Genomic DNA, 15,909 nt, shown 5'->3' with positions numbered 1-15,909 from the left:
GCTTGACTCATCGACTCCCCTCCCATTTCTGTAGAGCTTTTTTTAACATCTCACTAAACTTGCATCTGTGGAACCGGTTTAGGAAGTGCTCTTGTGTAGTTAAACCTCACAGATAACAGCACGGACAGGCTGATGGGACCATTCTGTGGAGAGACTGGCTCTGAGGATGTAGCCCGAGGCAGCCGAGGTTCCATGTTGGGACACGCTGTGATCAAGGTTTGGGAAGGCTCCTAGGGCAGGAGAAGAGCGCATCAGACCCAGGGCAACCATGGAGCTACTGTGTGGTCCAGTTGTAAGGTCTCAGGAGTCCAAGTGAGTGAATGAGAGTCGATCAGTCATGTCCAGCTACTTGCAACTCCATGGACTGTAGCCCACCAGGCTCCTCTGTCCATGGGATTCTCCAGGCCAGAATACTGGAGTGGGTTGCCATGCCCTCCTCCAGGGGATCTTCTGACCCAGGGATCGAACCCAGGTCTCCTGCATTACAGACAGACTCTTTACCATCTGAGCCACCTGGGAAGTCCTGGTGGCTTCCAGAGTCCAAACTCAACTGAAAAAATAAATAACATTTTCATCCATTTCCAGTTTCTCTGCACCAAAGCTCCTCTGCTCCCCTCAGTTTTCTGAGGTTGTTAGAAAACTCTGTCTACATGGGCAGCAGGGAGAAAATGAACGTGTACAGAAGCCATGAGGATGCTGAAAGAGGACCCTTAGAAGCTAATCTGATCATTTTATTTCCCTACTTAAAAATCTTCAACGGCTCCTCATTTCTCTGAATGTTAAGAGTACAAGAGCTGGCAGGATGGGACCTGTCCACCTCCCCTCCACTCCTCAAGTGGTCCTCCCCTTTCCCCACGTTTCCAATGGATAGTGAAAGCCTTCTCTCCTTGGACACTTCATCTGAGTGCAAGTTCTGTGAGGTCAAGGGCTTTTGTTTTGCATGTCCTAGTAACCAGCTGGTAGTAAGTGGTCCATGAATACTGTTGAGTGAATGGGTGGGTGGACAGTATATCCACTGGAACAAACGTGGTGGGTCTTATAATGCTTTTCAGCAGATTCAACCAACTCTCCAAATCAACTCATTATTTAAAAAAATGTTCCAGGTACACATATATCTCTTTCTGTTTGACTTTATATCTCACGTGACCTCTGTGTTTCTGTGAATCAGAGCCTCCAGCTGACAGTCACTTCTCCGCAGGCAGAAGGCGAACACCACCACCTCTGGTTGCTTTGTCCTCTTTCCTCTTCACAGAACCTCCCAGGAGAGGCATCGTGTACTATCTTCCTTTGGTGTCTTGATTTACCCTCTTGACAGCTACTATCTGTCGAATTGTAAAACAGAGTTAGCCCATTTCTACCCTGAAGTCTTAACTTACCTCAGCCAAAACATCAGGTTAAATTCAATCGGGAAAGTCACTGAAGATGCCTGCCATCATTTCAGACTCTGGATGAATAAGATCGTCCTATGTTTATCAGGGACGCTGACCTATAACTTTCTTTTTTTTGTAATATCTATGTTAACACGTATACATGGAGCCTAGGAAAATGGTGCTGATGAACCTATTTGCAGGGCAGGAATAGACAGTGGACACGCAGGGGAAGGAGGGATGATAACCGCTAGTGTTAGTCACTCAGTCATGTCTGACTCTTTTGCGACCCCATGGACTGTCGCCTGCCAGGCTCCTCTATCCATGGGATTCTCCAGGCAAGAATACTAGAATGGGTAGCCATTTCCTCCTCCAGGGGATCTTCCCGACCCTGGGATCGAACCTGCGTCTCCAGTGTCTGCTGCATTGGCAGGTGGACTCTTACCACCGAGCCCCCTGGGGAAGGCGAGGGTGGGGCAAACGGAGCGAGTAGTACTGAAGTACAGCATCATTTGTGAAATAGGCATCCAGTGGACAGTTGCTATATAACACAGGGCGCTCAACCTGCTGCTCTGTGATGACCTAGCGGGGTGAGATGGGGGTGGGGGACGCTCAAGAGGGAGCGGATATATGTATACTTACAGCTGACTCACATCGCTCTTTGGAAGAAACCAATACAATATTGCAAAGCAACTATCTTCCAATTAATAATTTAATTTTTTTTAAGATTTCCTATTGAATAGCTTATATATGTAAAACTACATCATTAAAAAAGAAATTATACAAATGAACTTACTTACAAAATAGAAACAGACTCCCAGACAGAGAACAAACTTATGGTTACCAAGGGGGAAGGATGGAGGGGAAGGAATAGTTAGGGAGTTTGGAATAGACACATATATACTGCTACATATAATGAATAACCAACAAGGTTAATGTTATGTGAAAGCCTGGATGGGAGGGGAGTTTGGGGCAGATTGGCTTGATATATATGTATGACCAAGTCCTCTTGCTGTCCACCTGAAACCATCAAAAGATTGTTAATTGGCTATCAGTTGGTCAGTCAGTTCAGTCACTCAGTCGTGTCCGACTCTTTGCTATACTCAAATATAAAATAAAACATTTTTTTAAAGATACAAAACATTCAAGATACTCAAAGTCTTCCATACCTTGCCCAAACAACCTTTCAGAACAGAATCTCATCTTCTACCGTGTCTATCAAAGAACGTACACTTCAATCAGTCTGAGTTCTAATGAGTGTCAATAACTAGAATCAAATATTATTTTACTTTTACTATTGTTCCTCATTGTCCAAACTTTTTCATGTGGTTGTCTGCCCCTTTGTTTCTTCCTCAGGCCAGCCAGTTGGGCATTTCAAACTGAATAGGACTCCCAGATGGCAATTTAAATGTTAAGGTGGTAGGGGTAACATTTGGACATTTTATGCTGATAAACCAGCTTCGTCACCCTCACTCTTTCTAACACATGTTTATGGAGGAGACCAATGCCCTCGGTGGGTCCTTCCGGAAGAAACTTCTCCCTTATTAAATAATGCCAGATAAGCCCAAGGACAAAAGATTTTAAAGATCTTTATAAAGATCTGACCACTCGGCTGGGCCTAGCAACATTTCTATGCTGAGCTTCCAAAAGACAAGCTTACTGGGTGATTCAGGACCAGGCACACCCAGAGTCTTCACACACACTCCTAACAGCTAGAAAATATCTGTCTGCCACGCTAGGCTACTGATGGTCGCTAAACACAGTTGCAGACAAGCTGTGCTCAGGCGTGGTTGATGGTGCTTTGCGCTGAGGACTGTCTGAAGCCAGTGACTGATTTGGTAACCCTCTGCTTTCCCTCTGTCTTCGGAAACACTCCACATGTTCCCTGAGAGGCCTGGAGGTAAATTAAAAGTTCCATTCATTCATGTGTGCCGCCCACCAGTCAATACAGCCCATACTTTTCGACATGGGCTGGATAAGTTATGTTTGATCTAGTGACCTAAAGGTGAATTGTAGGTTATACTTAATTACACTCATGAGCCAAGTGTAAGTCAGTAACAAACCTTCCTATTTCAGTCCAAAATGCTGTGAAACCCCAGAAGGGAGTGCGCTGATTACACTGTAGAGGTTTGTGTGAACCAACTAGGGTAAATAATTAGACTGTATTTTTAATTAATATTGCAGTGCCTTCTAGCACAAGGATATTTAAGACGATGACAGTATTAGGGTAATAGTAAAGTGAAGAAACAGCCTTGCTCTTGATGAAGCCAGAAAGAACAAAGAAAGTTTTGTCAGATTAGCAAAAGCACCCTGCAGTTTTGGCAGTATCATGTCCAAAGTTTCTAGTGTTTTTAAAGGAAGTTTTCAATTTAGCAAATGCTGTTTGCCAAGGTGCATAATTGGTCTTTATTACCAAAAATATATCCAGAGAGAATGAAAGACAAGTACTGTACATTTCGAGTTGGTGTAACTGCAAAACTTTTTGGAATCATATGAACTTTATGAGAATCATAACAATTAACACAGATTTCATAATGGGCACCATTTCAATTTTTGTTTCATTAAGCTTCATAAAATATAGGCTTGTGAAAAGCCAGTTCAATTAAAATATGAACTTTTCATTATTTTTAACACATTTTACCTATTTTTAATTGATGAAAGTGTTATGTATTTTGCCAACCCAAGAATTTTTCACACTTCTTTAATTCAAACCAGCTTGATTTTTGCAATTCAAATAGACAAGTTATTATTTGATATTAACTGGAAATCAAATAAAAATAGTGAAATGTATTAATGGATCACAATGCATACATTATTCCTAAATAAATTTATTTTATTCATTCAAAATACAGTAAATAATTTTTAGTTTAACCCTAGCAATCCTCACAATTTCTGTACTAATATTCTACAGATAAAAATTTACAAATGAGAACACCCAAGCTTTAAGAAGTTATATAACTTGCCCTAGCTCATCTAGCAAGTCATCATGCTTAGTTACTCAGTTGTGTCCACCTCTTTGCAACCTCATGGACTGTACCCTGTCAGGCTCCTCTGTCCATGGAATTCTCCAGGCAAGAATACTGGAGTGGGTAACCATTCCCTTCTCCAGGGGATCTTCCTGACGCAAGAATCAAACCCAGGTCTCCTGCATTATAGTTGGATTCTTTACTGCCTGAGCCATTTAGCAAGCAGAATGTCCAAAGATCCCAACAGAGAAATCCAACCACTTGAAACATTTTCTGTAAGCTTTAGACAGTAAGGTCCTTGAGCAAAGGTTGTGTATTTTTCTTTTCCTTGTCTTTCTTTTTTTATGTATGTATTTATTTATTTATTTTGCTTGCTTTTCCCTTATGTACTGTTGCTAGGATTCCCCAGGTATCTCAGACAGTAAAGACTCTGCACGCAGTGCGGGAGACCAGAGTTTGATCTCTGAGTTGGAAAGATCCCCCAGAGAAGGGAATGGCTACCTGCTCCAGTATTCTTGCCTGGAGAATCCCATGGATAGAGGAGCCTGGCAGGCTACAGTCCATAGAGCTGCAAAGAGTCAGACACAACTGAGCGCCTAACACACACACACACACACACACACACACACATACACAGTTGCTAGGCTAGGAACACACTAGTAGTTCAATAAATACAGTCAATCATTGACTTACTTTCCTCTTTCTATTAAACACAGTTCTCTATTACCTGCATTTCTATGTATTTATTGTTAAGCAACACAATTACAGTAAATCCTGAGACACCTTTGGATAATAGTCATTTGAAGCATCATAGAAGAATAAAATTATGATCCTGTGTGTCTTGAGATGGAGATTAGGTCCCCAACCCTTGGCTAAATTGACCAGCTCTATTGAGAGGTCTTATAGACATCTCAATTATACCATTCCCAAATGGAATTAATTTTCTCATCTTCTACCTATCATTTTTCTTCACTGTCCAAGCGTCCCAACTAGACACTAGGGTGTCACCCTCAGATAATTTTTTCTCATCAACCCCTCCGTATGGTCTCCAAGTATCCAGGCTACCTGCTGAGTCTCCTTCCATTCCACCACTGCATTCCATGGCTTACATGCTTTAATTCTGACTCCTATTTGTTTGTTCTGCCTAGAAGATGTCACAATTTGGTTATAAGCTGCCTTGCATCTGGTCTCTCATCATTGGCATTCTTCCTCCCAGGTGCCCACATTTCCTTTCTGAAATAGAAACCATTCACTTCTCAAAGGCAGGTGACACCTGCCGCTATCTTAAAGCAGTATTTTCCGCTGTGGGACCCATGGAGCCCTGGGTGCACTATGAAAAGGGAGAGACAAAGAGGTTCAGGGCAAGTTCTTGCAAATTAATCATGCAGAGCAGCATGTTAAAGAGTCTGAGGTCTTGAAGAAAAAATCCGGTTACAGCCTAACTCAGTGTTCCCTCCATTTTATTTGACCTTAAAACCTCCTGTTTTCTCAGTCAATACCAATTCACATCTCAAGGAACCATTGTTCTAAGCGTAGTCTGAGAAAATACCATTCTCCCAGTAAATGAATGGTAGCGTCAGCCCTGCTCCATGACACACCAATCATACCCTGTTTCTGGCTGTTTCAAAGGCAATAACATGCTCTTGCTTTATCAAATTAAACATGAAGTTCCCTCAAAATAGCAAGTGTTTCCCGCAACATCTCCATCTGAAGAACTCTTACTAACAACTTTAAAACCCAGCTCGAGTGTTACTATATCTCCAAAGTCTTCTTTAAGTCTTCAAGTCACTCTGCTGTTTGGTATCATTCTAATACTGACTGTGTATGTTCAGAAAGCCACCCTCCTAACCAGGCAATCAGGCCCCTTTATCTTTGTATCTGGAGCTCATAGCACAATTTCCAGCATGTAGCCCAAACTCAACTAATGGTTCTTGAAGATGTATTTCATTGTCTTCTAATGCAATACCTTACAGATAGTAGGTGTCAATGCATACTGACTATAGAATATTTTGAGAGAGATCACATTGACTTTAAAGTCACCTGGGGCTTCCCTGGTGGCTCAGCGGCAAAGAATCTGCCTGCCAACGCAGGAGACATGGGTTTGATCCCTGGTCCAGTAAGATCCCACCTGCCACAGAGCAACTAAGCCCATGTACCACAGCTACTGACCCTGTGCTCTAGAGCCCAGGAACTGCAGCTACCGAGCCCTGGCCCAGAAACTACTGAAGCCCGCCCACCCAAGAGCCTCAGCTCCACAGCAGGAGAAACCACCACAGTGAGAAGCCCCGCCGTATTTTTTCTCTTTTTCTTAGCTTTAATGTTTTTCTTTTGTTATTTAAATTTGTTATTTTATATTGGTATAGTTGATTTGCAATGTTGTATTAGTTTAATGTATACAGCAAAGTGATTTACTTATACATATACAGATAACTGGGCTAGCACCCAGGTGGTGCTAGCAGTAAAGAACTTGCCTGTCAATGCAAGAGACATGAGAGTTGGGTTTGATCCGTTGGTTGGGAAGATCCCCTGGAGAAGGGAATGGCAACCCACTCCAGTGTTCTTGCCTGGAGAATCCCATGGACAGAGGAGCCTGGTGGGCTCCAGTCCATAGAGTCGCAGTCAGACATGACTGAAGCAACTTAGCATGCACTCACTCACCAGATACCGATTTTTCAGCCATGGATAGTTAATCAGTGGAAGGTAATAGTGGCCACAAGGCACAGTACTGGACATCTACTGTCCTCATCCAGATGCGTAGCACCCAGTGGCTCCAAGAGTTCTAGTAACTTCCTCACTACTCACTGGAAGGACAAGGTCCACTGAGAACAGTGTAGCTCAATACTGCTCTGAGGAAGTTAATTTTCAAACAATGTGTCAAATTCTTTTCAGCAGTGAGGCAGATCTGTAAATGACGAGGCTGTTTTCCAGCAGGGCAGTCTATTTCACCTTGTCCCATCCCTTTTTCCTCATCTGTAAGACAAGGATAAATAAGGCAGCATTTGCAAACATTTAACACCTTGCTTGGCACCTAGCAGGCAATCAATAAAAGTATATTACATTTGGTTCTGCTTCCTCTTGAATTTTACAGTTTATAAAAACAAAAAGAGGAGCCACTTACATGAAATTAATAACCACCACAGCTCAAAAATTTGTTACTCAGTTTATTTTGGACAGATCTATTTGTCTCTGCCATTCTCCATGTTAAATTAAAATCAAAACAAACACACTCTAAAAAAAAAAAAGCCCTCCTAATTCAACAGAGTAGCATTCAGAATTAGGCATCTGAGTCACACATTTTAATCCCGACTGACTCAGTTTATTGTCCAAAGCGTATTGAGACCTCAGTGTCTCTAAGTAAGGCCCGAATAAAACATGTCCATCAGTGGTGAGGTCCTGTCACAGCCCAGTTGGAGATGTTGGTTGGAACCTAGAGAACAAAAGCATCCCTTTTATAAGGTTGGGACCTTTCAAATTATTCCCCCATTATTTTTTAAAGGAGTAAAATGCATAAGGCAATTTAAACAGGTCAGGGACAGAAGAAGTCACAGCTTACTCTTGGGACTGGACCAAGTCATGTACAAAGAAGGCCTGGGCCAGTGTGGGGTGAGGGCACCAGCTCTTAGGAACGGGGTCCCCCTAGCATTGGAGTTAATGAGGCCATTGGTTCACTTATTTTCCTTCCCAGAGATTATCATGATCAATTTGCATGATGATTATGGAAAAAATTAAAACACTATTCCCAAAGATCAAGTTAATATAGGCCTTTGAGACTTTGAGCTTCCTGGAGGAGAAGGGTATATTTTTCTCCAAAAGGGGGAAAAGCACTTGAGATGAACTATAGTTTAGTTCAAAGAAGCCATGGTGAATTCCTCTTCCCCACCCCCCTTTTTTTATTCATAGCATCTAACATCTCTATTAAACCCTTGAGAACCTTTCTCCTTTAAGAGCCTGTAATGAATTTAACACAAATTCAAAGGGAAATAAAAGGAGCCAGGCGGGGTGGGGGGATCAGAATGAGGAATCGAAAAGAATATGAATTTGTGGAATCCTCCTGTGGTTGAAAAACCATTTGCTCCTCCTTCAGCCCAGTGACAGAGTCTACATTTTCTAGATTCAAATGAAAAATCTTTTTTCCTTTGACACCTCAAGCCTGCCTAAGAGATAGACAGTTACAGCATCACACTGCTTCCTGAGGAGCCAAAAATCTAATCATTAGGATCTCACTAAAGTTAACTGTCCCACATACAAAGCAATTCCATTTTTTAGTTCCGTTTTTACCCCATTCCCTTGTCATTTACATAAAGCTAGATTCTGGGGGTTTTTTTTTTCCTTCTAGAGAGACTTGCATTTTCTGCTCTATAGAAAAAGCATCTGACCACCTTGGAAGCTGGTGTGGAGGATGAAATCTGTGTAGATCTGCTTTCTTGAGATTTCTTTCCATGTTACTACTACAAAATGGAATATATAAATGTGAAACTGTTCAGCTCTTCCATCTAACAAGGGTTTTACTTTTAGTAACTGAACTATCTAGACAGAATAAGCAAAGGCAGGAAAATTAAACCAACAAATATTCCATATCACAAGGAACTTTCCCTGCAAGCTAGTCTCAACTTCTCTATTTCATCTCCCTTCCCTAATCATGGGGAACCCAGATCTATAGACATACTGTCCTTCTTTAATAATTTGTGTCACCTCCATGGTTTGCTCCTAGTCCGTGTCAGTGTTGATTTCCCATAGTTCATGGTCACAAAAACTTAAAGCAAAGAAACAAAAACCTGTACCCTTTATGTCCAGCAAACCCAGGCAAAATGCAATACTACATTAGTTCCATGATTGACTTGAAGAAACATTTTAAGAGGAGAGAAGAACCCGTTGTTGTGACTTTTTACACGTTATCTGTAATTTATCCATTGAGTCTATCCAATGGCTAAAGTAATCCTATTGAAAACATAATGCCATCATTCTGGGCATAACAGTGACTGTAATAAATTGAGTTTGAAATCATTTAGATATGTCGTTGGGCCAAGCACCATCTGACACTAGCAGGCTCACCATGGGCGGTTGTGTGGGTTGCGCACTGTACAAGGGTGCCCAGCTAAAGAGGCAGCTGACACCCAGGTTATTCTCTAACCAAGCAGAACACCTGGCTGCTGGCTATAACCATTTGAAGGGAAAGTGGCCTTTGTATAATTCATTTGTCCCAAGGTTTTCTGATAATCATATTTGACTAAGTGAGCCCAGGGCTAAGGGTACTGGGAGCTTGTAATCTAACAGCAGATAATCTCAGTGGAGGGTGATATAAATTACCTGAAAAGTAACCATGATGAGGTAAAAGGTAAATAGTGAGCTAGTCATCACTCCCCCTTATATAGCTTACCTAGCTGGTCTTTTTTGGAGAAGGAAATGGCAACCCACTCCAGTGTTCTTGCCTGGAGAATCCCAGGGATGGGGGAGCCTGGTGGGCTACCATCTATGGGGTCACACAGAGTCAGACACGCCTGAAGTGACTTAGCAGCAGCAGCTTGTCTTTTTAGCAAAGCACAATCACACTGTTAAGTCCAATATTCTCAACTCTATGAGGCAGGAGTCCAAGTGTCCTTTTCGTGACTGAAGAAAACAAGGCTCAGAGAAGTCAATCAACTTACCCCAGACCACCCAGCAGCTAATGAGTCACCCAAATACCCCACGTTCTCCCAAGGGAGAGGGACACAGAAGAAGGAGGCAGAGAGCTCTGTGACGGGGGTGGGATTACAGTTGAAACCAGGGTGGTATTAACACTCATCTCCAACGCCCAGCACTGTGCTTGGCACACGGTGGACCCTCAAGGAGTCTTTCTTGAACTGAACCCAGGAAGGAGAACTGGGTTCTCCTTCAGGAACCAACATTTCTTGAGCAGGCCCAGGAGGCACCTAAGATGCTACATGGAAGAGGTGCTTGCTCTCAGGGTGGGCCCTGTCACCTTAGTCCCCCACCCTGGTCCTCCATCCGCCCTGCACTCTCCCAGCAACCTCTGTGGTTTGGGGACTTTCATTGACAAGCCTGGTGTGGACAAGGCAGCAATTCAGACAGCTCACCCAGGTCTCCCCTCTCTCCACCCACTGGTCCTCCAGCAGACTCACTGCTGTGTCTGCACAGAGACAGGAAATCTGGCCACCCTCCTTGGTGGTCTTCCGTTTCTTTGCCAATAAGTTGATCTGCTTCACAACATGCTTCAATATATTTGACATCTGTCGTAAAAGCCAGGTCAGGCATATCTATCTTCTGTTACAATGAGCCATTCTACAGAGGCACTTCCTCTGCTGTTAGGGCCCCACCAGAAATAATTCTTGGCATATTGTCATGTCTACCTACCTTCTGATTAGGAGCTGGAAAGGACTGGTCCTGGGTCCCCCCGACTCTATCAGAGAAACAAGGTAACAGTTACAGGACTAGGAGACATCATGATATGAAAACCTGAAGGGGAAGTTGTAGCCAAAACGACAGGCTCAAAACAAATACCTTCCCTTAACATCTTTCAAAATCAGTGACTGGGGGAACACAGCTGTTTCGCTGTGATGGGGCATGAATTTTCTCATAACTCGTGGTTCAGGTGAGTCTTAGGTTCATGCAACACAGAAAGACGTTGATGAAAATGTTTCTGAGTGGCAGTTGCTCCTCTTCAACATAGGATGGCTCAGCCTTCAAGGCAGGCTTCACTTAGGGGAGACTCCCAGGCAACTTGGTCTCTCATTAGAGACTGTAAGTATAGAAGAGAAGCATCGATCATTTCTGATCCTAACTGATCCCTTAAGAGGCACCCATAAAAGAAGCCTGTTTCAGTTCCTCCAAAGACCTGTTGGTTGGAAAAATCTTTCACAAGATTACTCAAATAACTACTATGATCAAAGCTGTTACAGCCACTTTGATTCTCTCTGGGCCAAGTACATATATCAAAATATATAATGCTTCACCCTTGGGTGGAGAACATGGGCAAATGTACCTCTTTTGATAGATCAGGAAGGAAGGAAAGGGATGATTTTTATAAAAGAAAGGGATTTTAGAAAGACATATGCTAACTTAGCTATTTGTATTGGGGGTGAAAAAGGACTCTTTTTCCAAGATATTTACAAATCTTTCCTTGTGGCAATAATTGCAGCAGAATTGGTATTTTTAACAGTGATGATGCAACACACTTAATAAAACATGTTAGTTGAAACAAATATTTGTATTCAGGGGAAAAGAGAGGATTTTTCTGGTGGCTCAGATGGTAAAGAATTTGCCTTCAATGCAGGAAACCTGGGTTCAATCTCCAGATTGGGAAGATCCCCTGGAGAAGGGAGGGGAAAGAGAAACTTCTACAGCTGGATGAAGCTGTGGATATGTTCTAGATTCTGGGCCATCCTGACTCCCTGAGCAGCCCAAATAGTTATTTGGTAGGTAGACAGGCTGTGAGGGGAGGTGGAGAGGTCCATACATAACAAAGAAAAATGGAATTAAGAACTAGAAGTCTCCTTCATTGGGGCCACTGGAGTGAATCAAGAAAACATCCAAAAATCCTCGGTAAGAAAGTTTGTTCTCTCGGCAGACCTAAACAGGATTTTTAAGAACAGAGAAAACAAAAAAATAAAAAAAAATAAAAAATAAAAGAACAGAGAAAACTCATGCAGACAGGAGTGTGTGCATGCTCTCTTGCTCAGCTGTGGCAGACTCTTTGACCCCATGGACTGTAGCCCGCCAGTCTTCTCTGTCTGTAGAATTTTCCAGGTAAGAATACTGGAATGGATTGCCATTCCTTTCTCCAGGGGATCTTCCTGACCCAGGATAGAGCCCTTGTCTCCTGTTTCTCATGCATCAGCAGGCAGATTCTTTACCACTGCACCACCCGGGAAATCTGCAGACAGGAGAGAGGCCCCCAAATATTAAATGGTGGACACTCAAAAAATACTATTTCTGGTTGGCAACATTCTAAGTCCTTCTTCTAATCCAACACTTGAAAGAATGCCATACATTTTTTTTTTTTGAACACACATAACTTGTTTGCTCCATGCTTACATGAGAAATGGACTGTCTTGTTCAAACTGGAATAAATTGTTGAAAGAAATATAAGTGCTTAAGTGTCTTCTTCAGGACCAGGAAATCATCTATCATTTGGACTTTGAGTTGTAGCCTTGTAAAGAAGAAACTTGTTCCTTATAGTTATGCTGCTAAACTAGGAATAAAGACCTCTGTTGAAAGAGATGCTTTAGCAGTATCTGGATGAGAGATTAACTCTACAAGAGGCAAAGGAAATCACCTATTTCCCCTTGTCCAACCCACTCAACTCAAACCATCCAAAACTGTCAGTGGATCTGAAATGAGAGGAAGTGACTAATTTGATGATCAATAACAACACTGATGGTTCAGGATGTTAAGATAAGGGTAATGTAAGTCATGCTTCTAACTATGAACAGATCGGTGGAAGGAATCAAAAAAGCACTGGCGGTAACACAATTGACTCAAAAGGTTCAGTGTTTTATGTTCCAGACCACATGTTTGCAAATCAACAAGTAGCCATCTCATCTCACGTGGGCATCCAAGTCTTCATGAAGAGTGGAATTCTGCTTCTTTACCAGAGTTGGAATCAGGCAAACCTGCCAGCACTGACCTAGATTCCCAGCCTTCTAATAGATGAGGGGCATCTATGTCTGAACTCAGGGAAAGGCCTGTTAGCCTGAGTTGGTGGCGTGTTGCAGCCTAACAATCTCCTGTGTAGACAGTTGCTAAGCATCGGGGCGACCAGCAGGCATCCTGAGCTCTGCAGAGACTAGGAGCCCCTCACGTGTGTTCCCTTTCCCTTTCACATATAGAGGACCCCGGCAGGACGGCTGCCCTGAGTTCAGTGCCAGCGATCATGAAATTGGTGCCAGGAAAGGTTGTTCGTTTTGCACTGGCAGCCGCTGGGTGACTGACGCACTGTAGATCATTAAGTACTTTTCCCATCAAGGCTTTGGCACGTTGCTTACGTTGGGGTGTTGGGGGAACCGATTCCGCTGAATGCCATCTACATGCAGCAGATGTGCTGTGGAAGAGTTATCCTACCTTCTTGCCAGATTTTGATATGTTGTCTGATGTCCGTGTTTGGAGGGAATTGGTGGTTTGTTTCTTTAATATAAGACTGGGTATAAGGCAATGTGGAGTTTCCTAGCTAACGCTAGTGGTAAAGAACCGGCCTGCCAATGCAGAAGACATTAGAGACACGGATTCAATCCCTGGGTCGGGATGATCCCCTAGAGGAGGGCACGGCAACCCACCATATTCTTACCTGGAGAATCCTATGGACAGAGGATCCCGGTGGGCTACAATTCATGGGGTCACAAAGAGTCGGATATGACTGAAGCGACTTAGTACACATATATGCATAGGGCAATATACAGCTTCTCCTTGAGAATGACTTGCTTCCATTATGTGGTCAAAGAGCTGGGTTCCCATCCTGGGGACTTCTCTGGCATGTGCTGCCCATGTGCAGAGAATGAAACAATTTCCTAATTGCAAATTATGGTTCTCTTGTTTCAATGTTATTACTTCCTCATAAAGGTCTGTATAAAGCCTCAGGATGCCTCTTGCTATTTTTTGTTTTTTTTTTTTACAAAGTACAGTTGATTTACAATGTTGTGCTAATTTCAGGTATACAGCAAAGTGATTCATTTATATATGTGTGTGTGTATATAAATATATATACACATGCATGCTAAGTTGCTTTAGTCATGTCTGACTCTTTACAACCCCACAGACTGTAGCCCACCAGGCTCCTCTGTCCATGGGATTCACACACACACACACACACACACACACACACACACATGCATACATTCTTTTTTCAGATGCTTTTCCATTGTAGGTTATTACAAGATATTGAATATAGTTTCCTATGCTCTAGTGTGAAAGTGAAAGTGAAGTCGCTCAGTCGAGTCCGACTCTTTGTAACCCCATGGACTGTAGCCTATCGGGTTCCTCCGTCCATGGAATTTTTCAGGCAAGAGTGCTGGAGTGGATTGCCATTTCCTTCTCCGGGGGATCTTCCCGACCCAGGAATCGAACCCGGGTCTCCCGCATTGCGGGCAGACGCTTTATCGTCTGAGCCACCAGGGACCTGCTCTGCAGTAGGTCCTTGTTATTTGTCTATTTTATATATGGTAGTGCTTGTGTGCTTAGGCACTCAGTCATGTCCGATTCCTTGCACCCTTTGGACGGTTGCTCGCCAGGCTCCTCTGTCCATGCATTTCTCCAGGCAAGAATACCAGAGTGGGTTGCCATTTCCTTCTCCAGGGGATCTTCGCAACCCAGGGATTGAACCTGTGTCTTCTGCATCTCCCACATTGCAGGCGGATTCTTTACCTGATGAGCCATCTGGGAAGCAAGCATGAGTATCTGTTAATCCCAACATCCTAATTTATCCCTCCCCACCTCGCTATGCTACTTTCATTTCTGCGATTGTGATTCTATAATTCATGATAGTCAGTGCAAAAAGCAAAAGACACATGTTCAGGTTTTATGTTAACAGAGAGTCCTTTGCCTCGACTGGCTGATGTTTAAACACTCTAAGACCACACACTTCCTCCATGTTGTCTTCATCTGCTTAAGCCTAAATCTGCGCCTGTAGGTGAGGAATGACTGGATACTATTACCTCGATAGCCGATGATAATATTTCTACATCCATTGTTAAGCTTCTTAAGTTTCTCCTTCACTGTAGGAGTGTTTAGCATATCGTTTTCTAAAAACCATCCTCAGTGTGCCTTAGGTAAAGCACCATCCGATACCGCGTTCGTGGGAGATTATCTAGGACTTAGCTGCTGAGTGAGTATCTCAGCCTCCCTCACCAGTCTCTCCATAAATGCCCCTTTCTAAACCTCTCAGGAGTAAACTGGGTCACTTGACATTGTTTCAGAACATCTGGAAAATAGTCATTGGGGTGGGGAGGGCGGTGAAAGCTCTTTGTGCTAAGGCTCCGGGGATCTCAGGAAAACACGGATGTGACACACACCAGATGATTCTAAAACATCCACTTGTTTGTAAGTACCCAAACTACTCATTACCTGCTCCAACTTCAAATAAGAGGGGTTTGGCAAGGACTCTAAGTTCAGATCTGTGTCACGGCTCCCACCCAAGCTTCAAATCCCTTTTCTGGCATTTTCAGGCAATCAAGAAGCAAACTGACTGAGCTGAGCTGAGCTGAATCTCATTTCACATGCCTCCCCAAGGTGAGCTCTCGAGGACCTAAGACGAACAGAGGTCCGAGCCACTGACAAGAGCCTCTGAGCAACCATCAGGTAACCACACAATCCGCAGGACATTGTCTCTATTTGTAGCTTTTTTTGCAGTCAGCTGCAAATATGACCAGGTAAGTAAAGCCGCCAGCAAATGGACTGTCCTTCCTAAGGCACTTCATTCACTGATTACAATACTTCTTTATTGGTAGAGGTTTAGAAGTTTTGCATATAAAAAGTCCTCCCTTAAACATCATGGATTCCAAGCTGGGGAACTTCTTAAGTGGTTGAGTCATGTGTTTTATGGTTCTCACTTTCCTTAAAATATTAATTAAGGAAACAAATGAGAGCTT

General features: G+C 43.1%; 1 long non-coding RNA gene across 1 annotated transcript; it reads right to left on the bottom strand.

Moving 5' to 3' along the window:
• Window positions 1-455: 455 nt before the first annotated feature.
• On the bottom strand, window positions 456-11,970 carry LOC104992880. Its single transcript, XR_825762.1, has 3 exons — window positions 10,685-11,970; window positions 7,136-9,940; window positions 456-1,322 (listed from the first exon to the last, which is right to left on the bottom strand). It is a non-coding gene; the product is annotated as an uncharacterized LOC104992880 (long non-coding RNA).
• Between the last annotated feature and the right edge of the window lie 3,939 nt (window positions 11,971-15,909).

Source organism: Bison bison, unplaced genomic scaffold, assembly GCF_000754665.1.
Source record: "Bison bison bison isolate TAMUID 2011002044 unplaced genomic scaffold, Bison_UMD1.0 scf7180017864227, whole genome shotgun sequence".
Taxonomy (NCBI): Eukaryota; Metazoa; Chordata; class Mammalia; order Artiodactyla; family Bovidae; genus Bison; species Bison bison.
Note: the sequence above shows the minus strand (reverse complement) of the source record. Positions and strands in the feature narration are given on the sequence as shown.